The sequence below is a fragment of the Leptidea sinapis genome, chromosome 15 (genome assembly GCF_905404315.1).
Source record: "Leptidea sinapis chromosome 15, ilLepSina1.1, whole genome shotgun sequence".
Taxonomy (NCBI): Eukaryota; Metazoa; Arthropoda; class Insecta; order Lepidoptera; family Pieridae; genus Leptidea; species Leptidea sinapis.
In genome coordinates this window covers 12,171,652-12,199,464 of record NC_066279.1, presented here as the reverse complement: position 1 = coordinate 12,199,464, position 27,813 = coordinate 12,171,652, and the positions used below count along the sequence as shown (strand labels likewise).

General features: G+C 33.6%; 1 long non-coding RNA gene across 1 annotated transcript; it reads right to left on the bottom strand.

The window, feature by feature from the left end:
* Positions 1 to 206: 206 nt before the first annotated feature.
* LOC126968367 (uncharacterized) lies at positions 207 to 6,074 on the bottom strand. The gene is made up of 3 exons (XR_007730193.1): positions 6,024 to 6,074; positions 1,444 to 1,594; positions 207 to 612 (listed from the first exon to the last, which is right to left on the bottom strand). It is a non-coding gene; the product is annotated as an uncharacterized LOC126968367 (long non-coding RNA).
* Between the last annotated feature and the right edge of the window lie 21,739 nt (positions 6,075 to 27,813).

Here is a 27,813-nt window from a genome sequence, read left to right as displayed (position 1 = left end):
GCCTACGCTCTCCAACTATGTGGTGCTCTCCAATTAGTGATGCCTCGTATACTCGGTTAACCTTTTATACCAAATAAAGGCACACTTGAAGAACCACCAGTACCTTATAATCATAATATAAATTAAAGCTGAAATTACAAAAATAATTAAGGCGAAGGAAGCGCAATAAAATTTTAATTATTTAAAAAGATCCAGTGATAGTCACTCTGCCATACGCTGGCACTTCACCGGAAAATATAATATTGGCTGGCACTGTAGCATCTTTATCGATCTTAGTATATTCATCACTTTCTGCACTACCGTCAGTTGAGCTACCATCGAAATCTTCAGGCGTTTTTGTGATAATTGAAATCATGCCAGACACATCGATGTTCATATTTTCACCACTATGTACGTTGCTATTTAGTTCGTTACCACCATTATCATCGTGGTTGCTTTCATTGCCTTCCATGATGAAATCTGTGTCTACACTATTATTTTTATCACAATCTTCATTGCTGCTACTTGCAATTTCATCATCATTGTTTTTGTAGGGAGCCTCGTGTATATTTGGTACAGTGCATACAATTTTGGGTTGCCAAATGCGATGATATATTGGGAAAAATGGTGTATCTGTAAAAAATAACAGATAGAAATATTTTTAAAGGATACATTCCTAAAATCCTCAATAGTATAGAATATAGTACGTAGTTAATATAAATAATATTTTAGTTGATAACCCGGCTTTTAAAATATATTATGTCATATTATATCCACTTTTATGCTACGGCGTATCTAAATAATTAATTTATCCTGAGAGTGCGTAGTGTTTAGTCTGTACAGTTTTATTAAAAATGAAGCGTACCGATACATCCACAACTTAAAACGAGACTTAAAAACTGAGATTAAAATATACGGTATTAAAAGTTTCACACATTAAAATTCAGATATATATTTATTATTATAATATTTTTTATTGAACTAAATAATCTATGTATAGCTTCACTATGGTTTACTTCTTCAAAATTGAAGAACTGATCATTGAAACTTAACCTCAAATTCATTCTGATAAGGATAAAAGTTTAGAAACTGGAAACAGCTACGAGATCCTTAAAATGTTAAATATTGATCCAACTCAGTCATCCCTTATTTTATTCCCTCAGGGGAGTTTTTAGAAAAATCCATTCGTAGTGCTCATTTGACATCATATTATATAGAATTGCAAAAATTCAAAAACAGAAGTAGCCCCCTAGTGATTTAGGCTCTTTGTCGATGAACCAGCCTGGGCAAGCAATTATATATGTATAGATTTTTATAAATATGACCTCTATATATGTATGTATGATTGTTGGTAATCTTTATTGCCTTCTTTTGGCGGGGCCACTCAATGCCAGGTAAACCGTTATTTCGGCGATGAGGCAACTAAAAATAATTTCAGGAACGAATTTGTATCTTTCAACTTACATCCAAAATTTCTGGCGATTATAACTTTTCCTTTTGCAGGAACAAATCCATCAAAATTAAGCGTGGCCGTTTGTTCTTCACTGGATAAATCTTGGTTCTCGCCAGCGTTGGGAACTTCTTCAGATGTTTCTGTTTTAATGGTTGATACAACCTACAAAAAGTCAAATTTTATTTTCATTCAAGGGCCGTTTACTTGGTAAGAACTAGCCTATTTTTTTTTTGATAATGTTGACGCAGTGTTTACTGCTATAATTTAACGATTGTGGAAAATGATGTGGGACAAAATTTTTGAGCTTTAGCGTGCAATGCGTAAACCAATAAAATACATGAATTACGGTAATTATCGATTGAAAATACCTTAGTTTCAAATCTTCAATACATCTAAGAAACTCAACTATTTCCGCTAAAATTATCATTAAATAATAAAAATTGAGCTTCAAAAATCTGTGCCAAGTTCCTGACCAGAAGCAGTCACAGGAATTTTTTTTTTTGGAAAGCGAAGGACAAACGAGCGTACGGGTCACCTGGTGTTAAGTGATGAACGCCAGAGAAATCACAGGAGCGTTGTCGACCTTTAAAGAAGATGTTCACGGATTTTTTGAAGGTACCCATGTCGTATCGTCCTGGAAACACCGCACAAGGAAGCTCATTTAAGGAAGCAGAACTTTATAGTACGTGGAAGAAAGTTTCTTGAAAACCACACTGTTGGGGACCGCCACACATCCAGATGGTCGGGATACTATTCTTATTTATGGCGTATCATGCGAAGGTGGAATTGGGTGGCAGGAATCAGATGAAACAGATTTTTGGAACACTCCCCGTGATAAATGCGGAAAAAGACACATAATCAACCGGCAAGACACGCAACGCCAGGTGATCCAGTCGTTCACAGAGCACTGGGTCCCCGTATGTAGGAACAGAAACGACAGTTGTCCGTCCTTCCGTCTGTTCTTAAAACTGAGCCAGTTGGCTGTATCTCATGAACTGCAATGACGAGACCGCTGAAGTTTTGAGTAAATCAGATTGGCCAATGCATTCCAAAATAGCCACTTTGTGAATTAATCAAATACAGTTTTATATTTTTTGGAAGACACATGCAGCATTGGTTGACGGATACATATTTTTTCCCTTTGGAGTTCAGACAATGGGTCCTTGGCACAAAAAATCATATCAGATCTATCCAGGCGCCTTGCTCCTTTGATAGGTGATCCAAGGTATGGTACAGGTGGTTAAGATACAAGGTGGATAAGTTTGGCCATACATACATAGAAGCGTTACCAGCTTCTCAGCGTCATGGGCATCTTACCTGACTGTATCTTAATGATGTCTATTTATAATTAATTAGTTATAGTAATTTAATAGATTTGTAAAGTATTATTTAACTAACTGCTTCTACAGTAATAAGTGTCCACTTCATAAAAGATAGCTTGATCTCTGCGACAGCTGTTAGTAAAATCACGCCTATTTCAAGTCCTGAATTTCTTAATAGTACAGACAGTATGTTATACTTTATGGGCATGCCGACATTATTAGTGATGGGCGATGAAGCGTCGTGACCACAGACTATAAACTATCGATATGTTAAATAAAATAATTAATTTATCTTTTAATTATTTTGTATATTTTAATATCACAACATTATTTACGTTTGTACATACTTGATCTAATGTAATACTCATGTAACATTCCAACCTCGTCTCGTTTGGCTCAATGACCGTGTTATCAGGCCAAAAACTCATTATATGCCCCTACATTCTCCTCAGGAGGAAGGCGTCGGTATCGACGCCTTCTGCCTACGCTAAGTATTTTCTGTTCTCATTACTTTGTTTTTGTTACTATTGCTGTTAAATTGTTGAGTTTTATTATCTTTTGTTATTAGTTTTAATTTCTTGTTGGCATAATGCGAAAGAGAACGAAGAATACTGTTTTGAACAGTCAAAGTATTGAGTTACAGTGACAACAAAAATACATCTTCTGTAAAAATGTCAACTCTCTAACTAACACGGTTCATGAGATACGACCTGGTGACAGACGGACAGTGGAGCCTTAGTAATAGGTTTCTATTTTTACGCTTTGCGTACGGCACAAAAAAGTGTTTTAAATACTGATGAAATAGCAATCTAAGTTTAAAATTGAAAGATATTTTTTTTAAATAGTAACTTTTAGTAGTAAAATAACAACATGACACTTTTGCTTTCAATTTGGCTTATCACCTTCAAGTATCATTTAGATATGAGTATTTGCTCAATACCTACACGCGTTACTGAGAAACTGCTTTTACGTAAACGTAGAGACGATAACAATACAATATGAATTCAAAATATTTAACCCTATACATCTTAGATAATTAATACGTCTAGATAGAGCCAGCTGCTAGACAACCTATGATAACAGGCCAGGTTTATTACCTTAGTCTGCGTGACGAGCTACGTCTTACAATTGCGAGTCGTATGTCACTTGGTGTTAGCGTGCGTGCATTGCTCAAAACAGAGTTTAACAGTCAACCTCAATTTATTTCGAGGTTTTCACAGCTGTCACATTCTATATAGATGTATACATGATCATAGTTAGACATATTAAAAATATTTGTACCTGACTTGGTTTGTTTATTATGGTTTTACAATTACACAACAGGGAAACAGGAAATTACGTATGGTACGTTTTATCTCGATATTTTTAATTAATTAATTATAATTTAATGCGGCAAGAAGCGTAAGTTGTTTTATATTATATATTGAATAAGCCTTCCGTGAAAAAAAAATGGAAACAGCATCTAAATCCAGTAAACAGACTTAGTTTTAAAGATATTGTACTATTAAAAGAAAGTAACCCAAATAAATAAATGCAATAGAAATATTGCGATAGTAAAAATTATTCAGGTTATTTTGAATTTCGAAACTATGAATCAATTGAATGTTTCTTTTTCTTTTAACGCATTTGATCATATTTCATTCAAAACACTGACATCGAAACTATAAGTCATAGATATATTATATTCGACTACAGAATTGGCTATAAGGTGTAATTGCCTTTGCCTCCGTTTAAGGCGACACTAAGTGCCAGCGACCTTGAGCGATATGAGTTCACGGCTGCCGGCCTGCCATCTATGTAACAAAGCCAATATTTTCAAAATTCTTGAGTGGAAAACAGTTTATATGCTTACAATCCTCGTTATTCACTACTAATCTGACTAAATGAACCTACACAAAAAAGTACAAGCTATAAGAATAACTTTTCTGAGAGAAGTTCCAAAAAAATGCGTCACGCCATGCCAAAAAACTTGTTTATCTTCAAAGAAAAGTGGTAGTTCAAAAAGGCTCGACAGTGTTAACTATAACCAACAGCAAGCATTAGCAACCTACAAATAAGACTTAAGGATATGTGTAACAGGATTAAGTAGTGTTCATAGCTCGAAATGCTATACTTTCACCACAAAACTTGTCTAAAAACACCATGTTTGCGTGTTTTCTGCTTACTCTTCGCCTTAAGCCGAGTCTGCTGCGCCAATCCTTTAACAAAACATGTTAGCAAAACAGTCCGACCGCTGCACCTGTTTTTGTGTATGTTTTTGTTTCATTTCAGAAATGAGTTCCGACTAACTGCATCCAGCTTTCTGTATTTATTTTTATGATCTACTAATGTGACATCCCAAAGAACCGATCTTTCTGTTATCAGTTGCATAAAAAACAAAGTATTTTCTTTATTCCTGTCCATCACAAACAAACCAAATAGAATTATCGCTAGCTACGACTGATAGGTACGTCTTCATTCAGTTATGCGTTAATTTCCTTCCCCGCAGGCGAACGCGGGTGATGTTATCCATTTCTCGCGGTAAACATGTTAAGATGTTTTTTTTAACAAAACTGTTAAGCCACGCCCCTAACTATTTATAAAACATGTTTTTGTGATAACAAACACGAAAACACGGCGTATTATATTGAAGTATTGACCAGCCATCATTTCACTCGACCACATTTTTAATGTATTTAAGATGTTAATAGTGTAATAACCCTCTTATTCAGGTGGTATAAATATAAGCTGCACTGCCCCTAACACTACTATATATCTATATATATATATATAAATGAATTGCTGTTCGTTAGTCTCGCTAAAACTCGAGAACGGCTGGACCGATTTGGAAAATTTTGGTCTTGAATTATTTGTGGAAGTCCAGGAAAGATTTAAAAGGTGAATAAATAGGAAAATGCTGCTAAATTAAATAAAAACAACAAATTTGTTTTTCCTTTGATGTGTCCATACATAACTTCTATGAGAGAATTTATTGACGCACGGTTTGACAGTTCTGCTGTAAAACAATTTCATTACAACAACAGGGAGCATATTTTACGAAATAATTCTTGATGTAATGATATATTACTGACATATTCATAAAAACATTATTTTATTTATTATATACAGAACAACGTCTGTCGGGTGAGCTAGTAACTAATATTTTTATCCGAACATGCTGCAGAACTGTCTATTCAACTGCCAACAAAAATCACCTATTATAAATTTAAAAAGAATCAGTTGTTTTTGCGTCACGTATAAAGATTATTATTATTAAAATAATTGCTTACCATACACAAGATTACAACGAACAATGGATGTGTCGCAAGCATTGTAACATATCACACTCGTATAAACGATATTAATATGACCTACTTATATACTAATGAATTCAAGTTAAACTCATTTAGGTGAATAATATCATGAATTGAGGAAAAAATCATGTTTTAAAAATAATGAAGGATCGCACCCGCATTACTGATCTTTTAGGAAGGCTTAAGCCCTTTTATGAAGGTATGGGTTAATACTATAAATATGTATGGTGTTTTCCTGGAAATATCGCTCAAGGAAGCTTCCTTGTTCGTTCCTTAGTTTGGTTGTCTGGAACGTTGCTCATCCACATGTAAAGGCTTGATTTCGGATCGCATGCTCACTAAAATGGGATGTGTGCGTATAAAGCTTATTTCATTTGATTTTTGAATCCGAATCATATTTATTCCCTACTAATATTATAAATGTGAATGTAACTTTGTTTGTTACGCTTTCACGCCTAAACCACCGACTCGATTTTAATAAAATTTAGACTAGAGATAGACTAGAGCTTAAAAAAGGACATAGGCTACCTTTTACTGCAAAAAAATTAATGAGCGGGTTGAAATAGGCGATGGCAGTTTGTATGTGAATTCGTCATTGACCATGAAACTTTTTTAATTTGTATTTAGGCACTTGATAAGAAATAAATTATAAATATTTGTTCGTGCATTTTTGAAACTTTGGGAATTAAATAGGAGATTAAAGTTCACAGGGAAATACTATTAAAGAGACTGTCCACAATGATAAGAGATATGCGCTGTATTAAAGAAAAGCGCTGCCAGCGGCGTAAAGGGCAGTTTGTATGTTTATTATCTAAAAAGTATCCTAAGAAATAAAAAATGCCCAAACTCGAAACGAACGAAGTCGCGCGTAAAAGCTAGTTTATTATAAACATAACACAATTTTCTTTTTACAAAACTAGGTAGGTAGGTAGGTACTCGTAATATGTCATGTGAAATAGAATTGGTAAGCAGTTAATTAATTTTCACATAAGTTTTGTCTAAATTAAATGATTAACAAATTATTTCCAACTAATTTTAATTTTTTTTTTAAATTCCAACAATTTAGGGGTATTTTGGTGATCTTTTTTCGTGCTTTCTCACAAAGATAGCAATGTAAAGAAAACTGAATTTATTTCTCATATTCTGTATGTATATAATTGATTTATGGAAAAATATAAGCAAAGAATACGACATAAGAAATGGTTTCAGTTGGGGACACACTTGTGAAAATGTATCTTTTTCTTTAGCAAAATATGAAGCAATTTCAAGTCTTCAATTAAAATGGCTTGAATCCAAATTTTATGCAATTCTACTGAATTTACGATTTTTATTTGGAAAAGTATTAAAATTACTTATTTGTCACATTCCTTCAAATAACAAAGTAAATATACCAATACGTCATCTCATAGATGGTGGTGTTACTCAAAACGCACTAGCGATTTTGAAAGAATTTAGTTGAATGAATTTTACTTCACTGTTTTTGAGCTTATCCATTGTGTACAAACATTAAAATTTATCTTTTTAAATTGAAATTAAAAGCATATTTAATTGGGGAACATATTTCTCCGCATGCCTTTCACTAGTTGTTCTATACTAGTGAAAGTCTACAATGCAGTGCCGCTTAGAATTCTCGAAAAATCTCCCTAAAAATTCTGAGCGGCACTACAAATGCGCTCGTCACCTTGAGACAAGATGTTAAGTCTGATTTGCCCAGTAATTTCATTAGCTACCGCGCCCTTCGAACCGAAACACATTAATGCTTACTCATTACTGCTTCATGGCAGAAATAAGCGCCGATGTGGTACCCATAATCTAGCCGTGCATCCTGTGCAAGGGAGCCTCCCACCTCCCTATCTATCATCTATAATGTATATTTAATAAAACCGTTACAAATTAAGAACTGTATGTTTAATTTTAGAATACTTGCTCTGTGAAAATAAAAATGCCGAATCTAAAAAGTACTTCATATAATAATTATTGTCTGTTGGTCTGTTTTTGTATGTATGTCGGATAAAATGCAAAGAGGTACGATCGTCAAGCTAAATGCAGTTGTAAGAAATTATCTACATCTATTTATCTAGTAGGTTTTCGTGGTTTTAAAAATCGATCTAACGGAGTTCTATCCCTGGAAAAATTCATATTTTCGAATTTTCATACCTAAAAGAACACGGCCACTCCTTGACCATTAATATTTGAAAAAATAAAAGGGGACGAAGGAAGATCAATATAATACTTATCAGCTATTTTCAGAATTTTTGTCAGTTTCTGTGTTTCTTTTTGTTTGTTCGTCTATTTTTTCGTCACATTTTCTTTCATTTTAACTACGTTTATGTCATTAAAATATTAGAGAAAATTAATTTATCTTCTTTCGACAAAACCTGTAATGATAATAATAATCTAAGAGAAATATTCTGGGTTCGCATCACCGACATGCTCATGACTGGCGCACGCGATAAATAAATAATAAAAAAAATATATAGTTAGACACTTTTTGGATTTTCAATGTGTATTATTACATTATATAATGTGCATTGTTGAAATAGTGTTTACTTTAATTAATATATTATTGAAACTAAGTTTTAAAAATAAATTGATATTAATAGTTTAATTGTTTTAAAACATTATGAAATTTAAAATTTTAAAACTAAAAGTTCTAAGTTGTGAAAACTTCTATCTCTACAACTGCCAATTTTTTTTATAAAAAAATGTGAAATATAAACTTGTATTTTTATATTTGGGTACTTCTACGAAGAAAAAGTAAATAATAAAGATATTTGAGTTAAAATTATTAAATATATAATATGCTTTTATTGAATACAAATACAAAAGGACCTGCAAGTCATCTTATGTTCAATGATTAGAGCCAGGTGTCCTTGTGAACCTTCACAAAATACAGTATTTTTTTTTATTGAAAAGGAGGACAAACGAGCGTACGGGTCACCTGGTGTTAAGTGATCACTGCCACCCACATTCTCTTGCAACACCAGAGGAATCACAGGAGCGTTGCTGGCCTTTTTTGAAGATATAAATAAAATATAAAAGTATTCGAAGAAATAAAAACATAGGCTTAAACTGGTATTAACATTTATTTGATATTTTAATGTATACAAAACATTCTTGCTAACAATGGCAGTTTGCTTAATGGGGCAATTTCAGGCATGGGATAATTATAATATAATTTTTGATATTGAAATTGAAGAATTTTAAAAATAAATTAATAATTTGTGTCAAAGTGAATTTCCAAATTGCGGTGTGAAGTAATGATATAATATAATATTATGTTTATTTTCAAATTATTCATTATTTAATATTTAACGACAACTCCCATCCTAAGTTTAATCATGGGAATACCCATATGACATAAAGGAATGTATTTTGTTACAATTATTTTAATTTTAATTCTTATCGAGGCACCTGTTTCTGAATTTTAAACAACCAACTTGATTAGATACATTTTTTTCAAAATCATATCGCACTAAGATAAAACACTCTGTACTGTTAAATAATATCATCATTCATTTACAAAGTTACTTTGAAGAATACTTCATTAAATTATAATAACACAAATTATTGAGATATAAATATTTTGTTTATTAGTTTAAAATTATATAACATTTGTCTATCAATATTGTACACCACTTAAAATGTTAATTGCCAAATCTAAAAATGCAATGCAAAATGCAATTTAGTAAAAAGGAAAAACTAAACATTTTTTTCTGAAAACATATAAAGAACAGTTGGTAAGCTGTCAATTTTTGGACTAACACGAAAACATTTTAATTGAAGCTTTTTAAAATTATTGAACGGGTGTAATTATTTGTATTTCAATTACGGACACATGCTTGTAGTAGGTATTTATATATTATTATGATTTATACTGATAATAGAAAAAGAAGGCATTCAATTAATTCTTTCTTTACCGCTCACTGTTTAAAACAAATTACCCCACGATCTCCTAAAATGCCCCATGAATCCCTTTTGTGTGTGGATTGGTATTGTATCAAAGCGAATGTTGTTCGCATTTTACAAAACGTAGCTTGAATAACCGCAGCCGCATGGAGCGGCACAACCGCAAGCGGGGGCAGCTAAGGGATATCCAACGGGCAATTTCTCAGCAAGTAAACTGCTCACAGTAAGTAATGATAGAGTATCAGCAAGACTTGCAGCAACAGCAGTTGGTGTAGCGATGGCAGATAGACACGGTGATGGGGCAAGTAGGGGAGCTGGGGCAGCGCAAGCTGGGGCAGCGTAAGCTGGGGCAACTAAAGGCGCTGATAGCAGGCTGGGTCCGCATGACCGGAGGCACTGAGCATAGGTACTCTGAAAAATCAAATAAAAATGTATCATACTCAATACTAATTTCTTTGATCGACGCATTACATATTAAAACAAAATATTTTTAAAGAAACGCGTGTATTTTATTTTTTTGGTAAAAACAATAATTATTATTTACCACAAATATATTTACAGTTAATCCTTAAAGAAAGATTACTTGTACAATACACAACGAACCCACGCTGAACTTTAAAAAAATATGGAGAGTTTGTTATAAGTTAATGTTAATTTATTGAATTTGCCGTTATTTTGAGAAAATCTTCTACTTCTTCATGGCTCAATAAGGCGCAGCTGTGGTACCAACCTAAAATACTGTGGTATAAATAGTGCGCCCGGTACCAAATTCACGAATTACCCTCTTACCCTGTAATCTCTGTTGACCCTGTTACCTTACGGCCGTTCCCAATATTCAGTCTATCTTACTTGAGATAAAAATCGTAACTATCGTTGACTTTTGTGTCCCAATAAACTTATCGACGGTTACTCACCTTATCCGTACACGCTGTCTGTCAATGGGACGACGTATAGCGTACAAGCGATAGAAGTTTGTATGGAAATTACAATTCACGCGTCCCAATATAAGGCGATAAGAATGACTTATCGGGTATATTGGGACAGCTTCAGATTATTGACAGCAAATTACTGACAGTAGAAGGTAGTCATTTATCTCTATCGGTACATAGTACCTATATTGAGAACGGCCGTTAGTCATATTATCCTGTTGACCCCTTTAGTTCTCATTAGACTTAATTATAATTTAATAACAGCTAATTAACTTACCATGACCACAGCCTCGAAAAGAAACGCAACCAGTATGAGCTTCATAATTTAGTCTATTACAAAGAAATGTAGAAGTTTCTGTAAACAAGGCCTATTTATAGTATGTGAAGTGACACAATTTCAATTGTAACAAAATGGTCGCGTATTGAAATGATAGTTAGTGATGTTGCAATACCATATTGTATTACATCATTAGCTTTCATTACTTTTGTATATCGACTATCTTTCCCTCCATTTCTTTTGTGTGGACTTCAAAATTGGGTTCACGTGATAAATAGTCATCATCATCTTTTTGCTCTTAATAGTGATTTTCAGTATTATAACACTAGAAATAAGGGATTGCTTGTAACTAATTCTAGTAGGCTTCATAAGATACATAATAGCTTTAAGGGTAAATGTATACACTTCTATAATAAAGTCCCAGCCACTGTTCAGGCATTTTCTATAAATAAATTTAAATGTTTTATAAAAAAAAATGGCTCTGTCGTAAATCCTATTACTCCACTGCTGAATATCTAAATGATCGGACAGCCTGAGACTAGATTGTGATTATTGTATAGCGATAGAAATGACTGTACAATATTGTATATTTTTATTGAGAAGAGCACAAAAAAAGAATGCTGGGAGAGTTTCTTGGGCCGCTTCTTCTCTCTCAGAGCGCCATTTGTTTCCGAAACGGTAGTAGTATGTAGTAGTTATTAGAAATGACATCAAAAACAATTCTAAAGGAATCAATGTTGAGAAAATAAATGCCTTTCATCATCAGCCGAAAGATGTCCACTGCTGGACAAAGGCCTCCCCCAAAGATCTCCACGACGATCGGTCGTGCGCGGCCCTCATCCAACGTATTCCGGAGATAAATAGTACATTCAGCAAAGGGGGCATATGAGCGATTTCTATGAGGATATAATTGCTTGACACCATTGACGTACAATAAACGGCTAAACTCCAAATCGCCTATTAAAAGTCAAAGACGACTGCGCGTGGACGCGCATGGTTTATACGAATACAAAACCTTATACGGTATTAAAACGTTAATTCTTATTTTTTATGGAATAGGAGGACAAACCGTTTGACAAATTTATTCGCTTGTCAACTGTCAACAGTGGAACTTGTGCTTAGAGATTTTAATTATATTTTTAGTGTCTAACTTTACTAAATTGCAGACTTTTGTAATGTATTTGTAGTATAAAGTGTTGTGAACCTTGGTAAATGTTATATTGTGAAAGTGTTCAGTATTTACAGTGATAAACTTTTATTAAATTTGCAAACAATCACATAGTGAACAAAAAATTTTCATGTACCCTCAATTTTCGTAATAATTGGTATTATTTCGTCGTCAATGCCGTATCCATACAATTGCTAAATAATCATGGTTGGAGAGTGTTTGGCATGTAATATTGGTGTTCTAGTAACACAAAAAAGAATTAGATGCACTAAATGTAATGGTTTATACCACACTGAATGCATATCCTCAAATTCAGTACAAATAGCCCGTATCAATTGGGTGTGTCCTGCATGTACTGCTGTTACTCGGAAGGGTGGTGATAACACTAATACACCTATAAGAGTGCCACTACGTATAGAGACATCGCCGTCGACATCGAGTATAATAAATAATCAAACTGATTTCTCTACCATACTGTCGGAACTTGAATCATTTCGTAGTGAAATGCATTCAAGACTAACCAGTCAGGAGGAGAAGTTTGATGCTTTCAGTAATGGCCTTAATTCCTTGCAGACTGAGTTGGCTGATATGAGGAAAAGTTTTCAGTCACTTCGAACTGATCTCGATTCGGTTATTGAATGTTCAAATAACATAAAAGAAAGCAACATTCGTAATACAGAAGTTCTTAATGACACAGTAAATTCAATTGGAGTCATTCAAAGTCAAATTAAAGAACACAATGACTCATTAGATTTTTTTTCCAAAAAAATTGAGGCACTACAAGTTGAATCTTCATCCCATTCTTATATAATCTCAGATTTAAAGAATGACTCCTCTACTTTCGATCACAATTTCAAATCCCTTCTGAGTAAGGTTATGCAACTGGAACGAATATCAAGAAGCCACAACATAGAAATACAAGCTGTGCCAGAAAGGAAGAATGAAAATTTAAATACATTTATAAAAAAAATATTTGATAAAATATCTGTGTCACTTCCAGATGATGTTGTTATCTCATGCAATCGAGTAGCTAAACGTACTGTATCTGATCGTCCCCGCACCATTGTAGTTACTCTTATGACAACGAAACATCGTGATTTAATTTTATCAGCGGTTCATAGATATAATAAAGCTAACCCAAAAGATATGCTTTGTTCTTTGGACCTTGGTATTATAGGAGAAAGAAAGCCAATATATGTCGCTGAAAATCTTTCACCTGAAGCTAAACATCTGCATATGGAAGCAAGAAAAGCCTCAAAAGTTTTGAATTTTAAGTATGTATGGGTCAAATTCGGTAAGGTATACATGAGAAAGGACGAACACTCTCCAGCTATTAATATTAACAGCTTAGATAAGCTCAAAAGCATTTCTTAGATAATAAGCAATTATCACTTTATTTTATTTTTATATATATTTCATATCATTTCCTGTTGTTTTTAACATTATGTTAATTTATTATCAGAATGTAAACAGATTTAAAACGAAGCTATATGATTTTTATATAAATGTATTAAATAACAACTATGATGTAATCTGTTTAACCGAGACTAATCTGAACTCTTCTATTAGGGATAATGAGTTCTTAGACGATCGTTACAATATTTTCAGAAGAGACCGTGATGTTAACACTAGTCATAAAATTACTGGTGGAGGGGTATTGGTTGCTATAAAAAAATGTTTTGTAGCCAATAGGGTTACTGTTTGGGAATGTAACGTTGAATATATTTGGCTTAATCTTGTTACTAAAAGTGACGATAAGCACAAAACCATAAGTACTAAATTGGGTCTTGTATATCTGCCGCCGGACCTATCTATAGAAATGTTAAAAATGTTTTATCATAAAACTAGTGATATTCTATCAAACACAGCTGAGTCTTTAATTTTACTAGGTGATTTCATTACACCCAATCTAAACTGGCATATAGATAATGTATCAAAAACTGTAGAGTCTAATTTTGCAATTATGGACACACGAGTTAGATTTTTATTGGACTTAATGTCAATTGGCAACCTTAAACAACATAATTATATTAAAAATAGAAATAATCATACGCTTGATCTATTTTTCTCCCGCCAAATTTCCGTATCACTTGAGCCATCTCAAGCCTTGTCTCGAGAAGATGTACACCATCCTGCCTTTGAGGTCAGTGTGAATCATGGTATATCTAAACCAGTACTTAAATATTGTCAACGTAGGCAGACATTTAATTTTAGGAAGTGTAACTTTGAAAAATGTAAAGAAGAATTTAACAATATCAATTGGCATTCACTTCTCTCATCTACTGACATAGATAATGATCTGGCTAACTTCTATAAAGTTCTAAATAATGTAATTCAAAATATACACCTTACAAACAGCAACGTAGATCATCTATACCAGTTTGGTTTAACAACTCTTTAATTAAATGTTTAAAGGAAAAGGATAAATATCACCAAAAGTTCAAAAAATTTAAAAACCCCCGGGATTATGATACCTTTTCTTTTCTGCGTAAAAGATCAAAGAAAATGATGCAAGATTGTTACATCACTTATATAAGTAATATCGAGTCTAGTCTTAAAAAAGGTAGCAGTAAGTTATTTTGGCATTATGTAAAAAATAAAAATAAATGCTCACTTATTCCACCTACTGTTCAATTAGATAACAGAATTGCTACAGATGGTAACCAGATATGTCAAATTTTTGCAGACTATTTTCACACTGTGTATGAGGCTAATATGTCATGTGATTTTGTTACTAACGCCCATAATAGTAATTTAGACTGTCTCAGCAGTATTGTTGTTCAAATGGATGATGTAAGTAGAGTTATGAAAAACCTAAATCCGAATAAAGGACCCGGTCCGGATGGAATACCGTCACATTTCGTTAAATTATGTCATGTTGAACTTTCTGCACCCCTTTCTATTATTTTTAATAAATCCCTATCATCTGGAGCTTTTCCTAAAAAGTGGAAAATTGCTCATGTAATTCCTGTTCACAAATCTGGTGAAAAGACAGATGCTCGTAACTACAGACCTATTTGTATACTTAATTGCTTTGCGAAAATATTTGAACGCGTTATATATAGACATATTTACAACTTTATTAAACCTATACTGATTCCTGAACAACACGGATTTGTATCATGTAAATCAACAACATCTAACATAACTGAATATATTGACTATCTATTTGAGACCATCGATGACAAGGGACAAGTAGATGTTATATATACAGACTTTCAAAAAGCGTTTGATAAGGTCAACCACGAGCTCTTACTTATAAAGCTAATGGAATGTGGTATACATGGTAATTTAATGCGTTGGATCACGTCATATATTAAAAATCGCACACAAATTGTAGCTATCAACGGATTTTTTTCTGACGCCATTTTGGTTCCATCTGGAGTACCTCAAGGGTCTCATCTCGGTCCTTTATTGTTTGCTTTGTTCATTAATGATGTCTCATCATGTTTTACTTGCAATAGTAGATATCTGTTTTATGCAGAAAACATTGATGACTGTTTCAATCTACAGCGTGACCTTTCTGCTCTCAGTACTTGGTGCCATAATAATTTAATGAAACTAAATGTTGACAAATGTCATGTTGCCACATTCACTAATAAGATAAATAGCGTAAATTTTTCCTATCACATTTCGAATTCAGTTTTAAGTCATAAAGAATTTACTAGAGATTTAGGTGTCATTGTTGATAAAAAACTATCATTCATTGAACACATTGATACTACTGCTGAAAGAGCAAATCGGATGCTAGGTTTTATCTTGCGCATTTCAAAACCTTTCAAATGCCAACATAGTGTTGTAATATTATATAAATCTCTGGTTCGTAGTATTTTAGAATATGGTTCAGTAGCATGGTCACCTTTTTATAAAAACCACATTGATACCGTGGAAAATGTTCAGAAACGTTTTTTGAGAATTTTGTGTAACCGTTTCAAACTTAGAAAATCACTGCATAGTTATGAAGCTAGATTAAAATATTTTAATCTAGACTCACTTGAAATGCGCCGTAAATTAATTGATCTAATATACATGTATAAAGTTGGAAATCATCATATTCATACTAAACTGTTGTCCAGGTTTTCACTATACTGTAATCCTTGTAGGACTAGAAATGTAAGGACTTTCTTCTTTCCAACTTCTCGCTTGTGGACATCACATAATGCACCAGTTAATAGATTATCTCGTTCATATAATGACTTAGCAAATATCAATAACTGTATTGATATTTTTTCTAATAGTCTGTGCAGTTTTCGACGCCTAGTTTTAGACACTCTGCGCCTGTTAGAGCCTAAGCTTATCTTTATGTGCTTCGTATTTATGTTTTTTGAAATATGTATCAGTTTTGCTTTATTGTATGTTATACTTATAATATGTAGGATATAATTTTAGTTTGTGTGTTTTAAATTTATGTTTATTTTATCTCAGTTAACAAGTTACATGCATTTTCCTAAGTCGTGATAGTAACATAAAATTTTTTATTGTTTTATATAACTCTACATTTATTTAAGTTAAATATCACGTGTTACAATCATAAGTGTTTCCATTTAACTGACGTATATGCTAATAATGATTAACTTATACTAGCGTTATTTTGTAATTATTAATACATGTATGTTGTATGGGAACCAATAAATAAATAAATAAATAAAACCAGCGTACGGGTCACCTAGTGTTAAGTGATCACCGCCGCCCACTTTCTCTTGCAACACCAGAGGAATCACAAGAGCGTTGCCGGCCTTTAAGGAAGGTGTACGGGCTTTCTTTGAAGGTACCCATGTCATATCGTCCCGGAAACATCGCACAAGGAAGCTCATTCCACAGCTTTGTAGTACGAGGAAGAAACCTCCTTGAAAACCGCACTGTGGAGGACCGCCACACATCCAGATGGTGGGGATGATATCCTAACTTGTGGCGTGTCGTGCGAAGGAGGAATTCGGTGGCAGGAATCAGGTTTAACAACTCTTCGGAACACTCCCCGTGATAAAGACACACAATGAAGCGACGTCTCTACGCAACGCCAAGAGATAAATTGCGCTTGTAAGAAAAACAACTGCTTATGGGGCAGAATGTCGACGCGCAGTTGTTAAAACTTCCATCATCAACACAACATGCGCGAACGAATGCTAGCCGCCGAATGATAGACATTAGGCAACCGCAACCGCGCAGTGCGCACGAGTGTACTTGCGGCACGCCGCGCGCCTTAGCTCCCTTGCTACCGCCAAAACTGGCGGGCAGTGCGTTCGTTCATCGCGGTTCTCATACATATTAACACCTTGCGGTATGCCATGCGGCACGCCGCGCTGTGGTAACCGCGCAGTGCGTATGTGACCTTAGGTAAATTAGCTGCGCCGTGCGTCCGTGTCGTCAATCTTTGTATCAACCCTAGACGCAACGCTTCGCCCAAACGTAGGTATAAATTTCAAGGAGACCGCCGAGTTATACTAGTGTTCTATTATTTATATTGCGTCACTATCACACACTCCGGTGTAATAAATATTTTTATAAGTAGGCCATTGGGCGTATACATATGTATTTTGAAAAAAGTACTCAACGTACTTGTTCAAAATAAATCTAATTGAATATTTAAGGCTGGGAACCGAGCCAATGACCTTGAGGAATCCAGCGGAGCTAAATTACCTCTCTCGCACATGTTCGCCATAGATTTAATTCAGAATTAGAAGAATTTTTAATTGTACACAAACATAATACAATTTTCTTAACAATACTATGTCATGTTAACAATTATAAATATTTCGTTAAATTTTTATCTAGATTGAATCATTAGCATGGCTCCAACTGTAAAAGTTAGGGGTATTTTGATATTTTTTTTTCACACTGTCTATAAATAAGAGAAATGTATAGATAAAATGAATCTTCTTCTCATATTCTGTAGGTCTTATGATTGTTTATAAAAATATAAGCTTTATATAAACCGTCAAGAAAGGTTTCAATTATGCGCTTTCTTGGCGATTTTTGGCAAAGATGAGATTAAAGTGCTGTTGAAATATTCTGGAAGTTTCGACGCCTATCACTTGCGTGTTTTGTAAACATTCTGTATAAAACATTTTTGTATTTATACGTCTAGATAGAGCCTTTTATTGTAAGGCAACTGATGAGAACAGACCAGGTTTATTTTCGTGTGCATGGCAAGCTACCAGCCTACGTGTAACACTCGCAATACTAAGTCACTTTGTTTTAGTGTGCGTGCGTTGCTTTACCTTAATAGAGGCTAGCACTTCGGCTCTATTTTTTTCTATTCACTATCCAAAACAATATGGCAAACGGTCTTCGGCTAAATCTGTGGGAATAGGTGTTCCACAGGGTTCTATTCTCGATCCTTTCTTGTTTCTTATATATATTAACGATCTACCGTTTGTGGTAGATGATAGCCATGAGATTGTATTGTTTGCTGATGATACTTCATTTATTTTTAAAGTGAAGCGACGTACAGATATTGATGACGAGGTAAACAATGCACTCTCAAAGATAGTGCGTTGGTTTGAGACGAATAATCTGCACTTAAACAGTAAAAAAACAAAGTGTTTACGGTTCATTACACCAAACACTGCGGAGGTACAAACCAACGTACTTATAAATGACCAGAGATTGGAACTTGTGGACACTACGGTCTTCTTGGGTATCACGTTAGATAAAAAGCTTCAGTGGGGTCCACATATTGCCCATCTAGCAGATAGACTCAGCTCTGCGGAATATGCAGTTAGAAAGATTAGAGAGTACACGAATGTTGCGACCACTAGATTAGTGTACTTCAGTTATTTTCAGAGCATCATGACATATGGTATTTTACTATGGGGTCATGCTGCTGACATTGATATAGTGTTTGCTCTGCAAAAGAGAGCTGTTCGTGCTATGTATCTGCTTGGTTATAGACAGTCTCTCAAAGAAAATTTAAAAGAAATAAATATTATGACTGTTCATTGTCAGTACATTTATGAAAATTTAATATACGTTCACAAAAATCGTCACCTTTTTACTCTTAATAGTGATTTTCATTATTATAACACTAGAAATAAGGGATTGCTTGTAACTAATTCTAGTAGGCTTCATAAGATACATAATAGCTATAAGGCTAAATGTATACACTTCTATAATAAAGTCCCAGCATTTCGGCATTATCTATAAATAAATTTAAATGTTATATAAAAAAATGGCTCTGTCGTAAATCCTATTACTCCGCTGCTGAATATCTAAATGATCGGACAGCCTGGGATTAGATTGTGATTATTTTATAGCGATTGAAATGACTGTATAATATTGTATATTTTTATTGAAAAGAGCGCAAAAAAAGAATGCTGTATCTAGTATCTAGTAGTTATTAGAAATGACATCAAAAGGAATTCTATAGGAATCAATTTTGAGAAAATAAATGCCTTGTATGCCTAATATCATCCTCCATTTTATTAAGTATAAATTACTAAAGTTCGCAGTAGCAGCGCTGAAACAGTAAATAGGTCGTCTATCCAAAAAGTCGAATGTGGTGGGAATTTCAACCAATGAACAATTTTCAAATTTATATTTTGGTATAAAACTTGAACAGCAAACAATTTTACTTATTTGGTTGTACGTGGAAGATAAATTCTTGAAAACCGCACCGAGGAACGCCACACATCTAGATTATGAGCATGTGTAATGCAATGGTGGAAGGAACCCTTTCAGGGCAAACAGACCTTCGGAACACTCACACAATATATAAATGCGGTAAAAGATAAGCCGATTTGTTTAGTTCTCTTAGGATCAGCGCCATCTATGCAGTGTGGTGTAAATGATTACGCAGCATGCCTATGTTTGAAAGCAATTGCTATTATATTGCTATAAATTTATATTGTATCGCTAGAGAGCGCTAAATACAACGTAGCACATCTAAAAGAAATTTGTAATTTTACCGCCAGAAGATTTTATCAATCTATAAACTTTACCAATACAAATTTGTCGCAGACAAATGCAACAAAAAGATGGCAACACGCAGAATTAGTATAATATAAAGAACAATTATTGTGACGAGTGATTCAGTACAACTAGATCCTCGAGAAAACGAGCTTTTCTGCGTTGCTATATAACTAAGTATTAAATGGCCTTTTTTGCTCACATGTTTTTATATAATTTTTATCACCGTAAACTAGGCCATAATATCTTATTTCAAAATAAAAACATTAAAATTTATTGCATATATATCCGTCCGCAATTATTCAGGTATCATTTCTGCTAACCGAGGACGTCGAAAAAGTAGTTTTGAATTTTCGTCTGCTTGTCAGTTTGTTTGAACCCGCTTATGATCTCATAAATATTAAAATGGTTAGGACTAGCGTCATCTATGTAGTAGGGTTTAAATGATTACGTAGGATGTTTAACTTTGAAGACGGCTAATCTTGTATAAAATTGGTATTTTATCACTAGGTGGCGCTCAAAACAACTGAATATTATATACGCTAGTAATAACCATTAATAAGTGTATTATCTATGGACCTATGGTAATAACTAATATGTATAGAACGTCATTGGCCGCAACTGTCAACTTAAAATATTCTTCCTGTGCTTACGTCTATTTATCACGAACACACAAAACAAAATAATATGTAAACTCTAATAATTACACAAATAAAAGAACAAAAATATTACAAACTGCCAGTCTGCCGTTATTTTTTCGTTACGATCTACATCGCAAAGGAGGAGTGGACCAACGGAATGGTCATAGGACATAGACTATTCAATAAACACAGTTGACAGTACATTATTTTGGGATTGGTGATGATCCTTGAGCGTTATTACCTACATTTTATCGTTCGAGTTGAATGCAAAGTTCAGGAATGCGATAGTGCTGTGACGTAATAATTATAATACAAATACAAATATATTTTTTTTTATTTTATTTTGTCTCAAAAGAAAAACGTATTATACAAAAAAGCCATGTACATACTACTACATACTCATAATACCTACTACACAACATTATACATCACAACCTTTACATACAAACATTAAGAAGCCTATACACTTATGTTTGGTAAGTGCATCTAGACAAGTAGGTACGAAGTTTTTATTGCTAGGACTTCTTAAAGAACCTAGGCACATACAGACAGTAGGTTTTATGTGAAGCAGACATAAAAGCTAGTGCCTTCCCAGAAAATTGATATTTTGCTGGAGTGGTAGGTATGTAGTCTACATTATGACAACAATCTACTAGTACATGGCTGAGCTCTAACTCCTAACTAAGTTTCCCTGTGTTTAGGATATTAGTACTCCCCGTGTATCGGTCTGTTATTCCATAGTTCAAGAATGTGTATGTCTGACTATTATAATGCACAAAATGAGTAGTAGTTTAATAATTTTGAAAGGAAAAATAAATATGTAATATAATATAGTATATAATTAATTTAAAGGTATGAGTAGTAATGAGTAAATATGTAGGTCGGTATGTATACCACCAGATAATTATGTACATACTAGTGAGGGTATATGATTGTATATTTCTTTATATGTATGAAATATAGATAGATATAATATTTTCTAAAAGAATATGTGCTTATTTGCTAATTAGTAACGTAAGGTATCTAAATTATTACCTAGTTTTAAATTAAACAAGTTTAAATGTATCCTAAACCTTTTGAAATATAAGTACTTATTAATAAATAATATCGTATATTAATTATTTAGGTCAACTGATGTAATGTAAATGATACGTGTAATGTGATATTTAATTAAAGCAGAATTACTTTCGGTACATACCCAGACCATTTCGCCAGTTGGGTAGTTAGGTAGCTAACATGATTCACATATTTGGTTTGTAACACTTAATTAAATAACAGGATGTCTACCAATTGATAATCAAACACACTACATTATTACCACAGTTTCTAATAAAAATGGTAATCATTGCACAAAATAAATTGTACTTCGCTGTTGTATTAAAATTACATGTACCCTCAATAAAACAATAAGTGAGTTGATACCGACACGAATCAACACAGTATTAGCAGCTACTAGATGCGACAAGATGCAGTTATAAGTTGTATATTATTAATATATATATTTTTTTGTTTTTATTATTTTTTTTTAAGGTGGATTTTATTTATTGATCCTAAAGTAGTTTTACTTACTAAGTTTTACTACTAAGAAGAGTAATGTTATATTTTAAATGTATTACGTTATAATTTCTAACAATTCTTCAGTTTCTCTATAGTCTTTTGTTAGAAACCAGTTTTGAACTTCATGTTTGAGTTTATTTGTGGTCATTTCAAAAATATTTAGATCTTTATTTATTTTATTATATAGAGAATTTGATAAGAAAGGGATTTGTTTATTAGTAAATTTTGTTTTGTTTGATGGTATTTGACAGACATTATGTCGGAGCCTTTTTTGCTTAATTTGTTCGCGTATTGTGTTATATGGGAGTTCGTTATGTTTATATAGAAGCACATGTAAAATATACAACTGTCTCACGCTCATTAGCCCATTTTCACGATACAGCTGCTTTGTGGGATGCCTAAAACGTTTAAAAAACATTACTTTAAGTATGCATCTTTGGGCCCGTTCTATACTTATTAGGTGTGATTTCGGGACTCCTCCCCATACCGGTAGGCAATATATTAATAGCGATTGTACCAGGGACACATAAATGTTTTTTATAAGTTCCGGATCTGCGACATGTCGTAAGCTTTTAAAAAAATATATTAGTTTCCTAATTCTGCTTGTCTGGTTATCGATATGTATTTCCCATCTCAAGTGTCTGTCTAGATAGACTCCTAGGTATTTAATATGGTCAGCTCTTTGGATATTTGGACAGTTGCAATAGTCAGATCGACCATGAAATTGCATACATGAATGTATTTTAATCTGATAGTCCTGATCAGGATTGTTTCTGGTTGAAATTGAGAAGGGGACATACTTCGTTTTATTTACATTTAAGGTCAAAATGTTGCGTTTTAGCCAATTAGATACTTTGGATAACCCTCTTTCTGCTATTTCCTTAACGTCTGTCCATGTACTTCCTGAAAATATTAATGCAGTGTCGTCTGCATATGTTGAGATGACAGTGTTAGGTAATTGCATGTTACAGAGTTCGTTAATATATATAGTGAAGAGCGTTGGCCCGAGTATGCTTCCTTGCGGAACTCCACAGTCAACATAGACCTCGTCACTAAGATATTGGTCAATTTTAACCGCTTGTTTGCGGTTTGTAAGGTAGCTTTCAAAAAGTTTAAGCTGAAAACCCCTTATACCGAGTTGCTCTAGTTTATGTAAAAGGTTGGGAGCAGAGACAGTGTCGAATGCCTTCGTGAGATCTAGGAAAACGCCCAAACATTTTTTACCTGAATCCAGGTTATTAACTAAATTATATGTTATTTTTGTTACTGCGGTAAAAGTTGATTTTTTGGGCCGGAAACCAAACTGATTATTCGATAACAAGTTTTTACTCTCTAGGTATATCACCATTTTTTTGTTTATGATCTTTTCTATAATCTTGGATAGTGCAGGAAGTAAAGAAATTGGGCGATAGTTCGAAGCACTATCTCTATCTCCACCTTTATAAATGGGACATATAATAGATTTTTTCAATGCAGTGGGGAAAACTCCTGTCAAGAAACAAGTATTGCAAATGTGTGTAATGGGTTTGCAAATAGCAAATTTAGTATTTTTATAAAAGTCGTTTGATATTCCGTCCCATCCTGGAGCGCTTTGAGATTTGAGTGAATTAATTGTGCTGATAATTTCGCATTCATTTACAAGAAGGAGAGCAAACGATGATTCAGGAGTTTTAGTAGATTTTTCATTGTCTTTTTCCACTATTGGCTTTGCTGAGAGACTAGCAGATATATCTGCTGCAAGTGAGGATCCTACTGTAGCGAAGTATTTATTTACAATATTTACAGAATCGATTGGAGAAGATGATAAGCTTAATAGTTCCTTACATTCGTTAGTTTTACCACTACCAAAATTGCAAATTCGTTTTATATTATCCCACATATCTTTAGTTTTATCTACGGAATTATTTAGTAGTTGCCTATCGTATTTCCGTTTGGCTGCTTTAAGGATAGAGTTACACATGTTTCGGTAAAGTCTGTAAGTTTTTTGCAATTCATTATTATTAGGAGCTTTTCGACACTTTTTATGCAGATTGTCTCGCTTCCTGATTGATCTTATTAGCCCTGGGGTTATCCAGGGCTTTATTTTTCTTTTAGCGCTTGCAACTCTCTTTACGACAGTATGTTGTTTGATTACATTTGCTAAGTAGCTGAGAAACATATTCGTTGCTATATTAGCATCTGCAGAATCAGTAATGAAATTCCAGTCCGTGGTTAGTAGCTCTGCTAGTGCAGCTTCATAATTAATTCTTTTTACAGATTTATATTCAATATTATGTCGCATAATAGTCTTTGAGATGTTAAGTAGGACTGACGCATGATCCGCAATGTCTGTCTTAATCACAGCCACAATATTGTCACATCGAGTTTTAAGAAAAATGTGATCTAAGCAGCTGTTGTTTCTGGTTGAAAATGTATGTCCTGGTAGAATACCATGGCTAGCAACTAGGGATAAAAATTCGTCCGATTGTCCTTTGGTAGTGATATTATCAGGACTGATATTTATATTGATGTCCCCTACAATAATTATATTGTTATACATTTTATGCTGTATCAATAATGCATCCAGTGATGAAATGAAATTGCTTGTATCTCTGAAAGCTGGTGGCCTATAGATACAGATTATGCATGTATCACCAGATGTAAGAGTCAGACAGTTCGCCTCAATGAGATGGGGCTCGCTTACTGAAAAAGACAATTCACTTTTAACGAACGTCACTATTCCGTCATTTTGATTTAGTAGTCGTGATGTCTTGAACGATTTATATCCAGAAAGCACTGGGTTTGTCCTATCACTACAAAGCCAGCACTCTGTAAGTATGATGATATCAATACTTAACTTCATTCTTGTTAACAAAACATTTAGTTCATCAATATTCCTATATATGCTTCTAATATTTTGTGTCATTAGAGTCAGTGAGTCGTTCTTGCCATGTGTGAAATACCGATTACACTCCTCTGCATTCTCAATAATAACGGCCTTAGATATTGTGATACAGAGGATGCTGAGGAGACCGTACTCGGTGCCATCTAAATGACTGAACATCTTATCATTTGGGTATCTGACCTTGAGTTGTACATAGTATAGATATATATTTTTCATAATATTGTAAATACTTATATTAATACTAAAACGTGTAATATTAAAAAATGTAAAGACTACTATACTTATATTAATACTATAATATATGACAGGTTGAGTAATTAGATATCCTACGTATGTTTTGGATTTACAGGCTAGTCACAAGATATTCTCATTGCCAGTCTCCTTTAGAGAGTCCAGTTGTTGGGTGCTGCGTAAGAGGATAGCAGTTGACTCTTCAGTTTTCTTTACCATTCTTCACCCAACAGAATTTATAGTTCTCTGTTTTTGCCAGCATTCGAGCCTGATAATACAATTGCTTAGCATTAGGTGATAAGAGCTCAGACATATATATTATGGAACCAGTCTTACCTAGCACTCCTATAGCATCTGCGTTGAGTTTACTGTCTGTATGGGCCTTGTTGTATTATTTAAAAGATGTTAGGAACTTTTCTTTTTTGGTGCTGCTGTTAAATTCTGCAATTATATGCATTTTTTCCTTGTTTTTGTTGTGTAAACGGTGGGCAGTTCTTATGTCTCCATCATGGATACTCTCTTCAATTTTGGATCCAATGCTTTTAACGACTTGTAGTATATCTTCATCTGGAGTCACAGGAACGTTTCGTATTTCGACATGATTCAGCCTCTGCAACCTTTGAATGTTTTCCAACTGTCCCTGCATATATTGTATGATAGTGACGTTTTTTTTGTTTATCTTTTGTAGATCTTCTACTTTAGTGGCAAGTTCTTGAAATTTGACTTCATTTGCTGCATCCCGCGTCGCCATCTCCATCTTTAGTTCATCGAACTTGGAAGTAAATTGTTCTCGCATTTTTTTAAATTGAGAATTCATATCTGCTGTAAGGGTCTCTATTGCTTCTAGGACGGGTTCAGCTTTCCTTTTGCGTGTAACGTGTATAGGTTTATCTTTAATTGAGATTGTCTCAGTGAGGTCACTTAGTGATGACGATTTTACCGGGGAACGAAGCATTATAATTGGTTTAATGTCACTTCTAGACTTCAGTATATCAACGGTATATCTTTGGTCGGCTTAAGCAAAGCGGCGGAACGCGTGCTCACAACTTAAAACACGTCTTCACCAAACGAGAACGGGGGAAGTGATGATATAATTGATGACCATAATAATAAATTTAAACAATGCTTAAAGTTTACTATTTTACACTAGTTTAAAATGATGACAAAAATTATTTTATTATATATTTTATCATTTTAACCTAATAATTAAATTTCACAATATTTTTCTGCCATTCTTCAACACTCAGTAATAATATGTCTAGTACATTTTTGCATGGCGATGAACGGAAACTCGTTTTTTTGTCCCGGATACTAATGGTTAGACATTATTAAAAAAAACCTTAAGACTTAAGATAGATTTTAAGTTAATAGGTAGCATAAATAATAGTATTTTAATATTAAAGGTAAAGGTTTGCATAAGAGGTGTATTCAATTAAATTTTTAGTTATTTTTCAGTTTCTGAAGTCGGTTTTTTTAAAACGTAGTTTTTTTTTTAATTTTTCAATTTTAATTGTCAGTTAATAATAGTAAATAATCAACCGGAATGAAAACTTATAAAAAAGCTGCACACAAAAAACATTTATATCATACAGGTAGACAATTTTTTTTATAAAATATGTTCATAAAATGAAAACTATCGGGCCAAAATATGAAATTTTTTATATTCCGCATCGAACTAAAGAATTACGTAAATCGTATCATAAATCTCAGAGTTGTACATTCGGTGTACATACATAAAAAAATACCAATCGAATTGAAAACCTCCTCCTTTTTTCATTCGGTTAAAAATAAAAAAAATAACACGGGAACGCGACTATATAAAACGCTATATCACGGTAAGCGAAGAATATGGTACAGCACTATAAACACACTCAAACAGCACTGTAGGCGCGTGAGGCGAGGCACGCGGACAGCGGGGGTGATGCTCCCACTCCCTCCTTTTTTTCCTTTCCTACCAGGCCCCGACTGCATTCAACTCGCGCGCTATCTGAACTAGGATAATGACTTATTATCCTGTGCCTAGTAAAAGGCATAAAAGGCATTTATTTTCTCAAAATTGATTCCTTTAGAATTCTTTTTGATGTCATTTCTTATACTACTAGATACTACTACCGCTTCGGAAACAAATGGCGCTCTGAGAGAGAAGAAGCGGCGCAAGAAACTCTCCCAGCATTCTTTTTTTTTGCGCTCTTTTCAATAAAAATATACAATATTGTACAGTTGCTATAAAATAATCACAATCTAGTCCCAGGCTGTCCGATCATT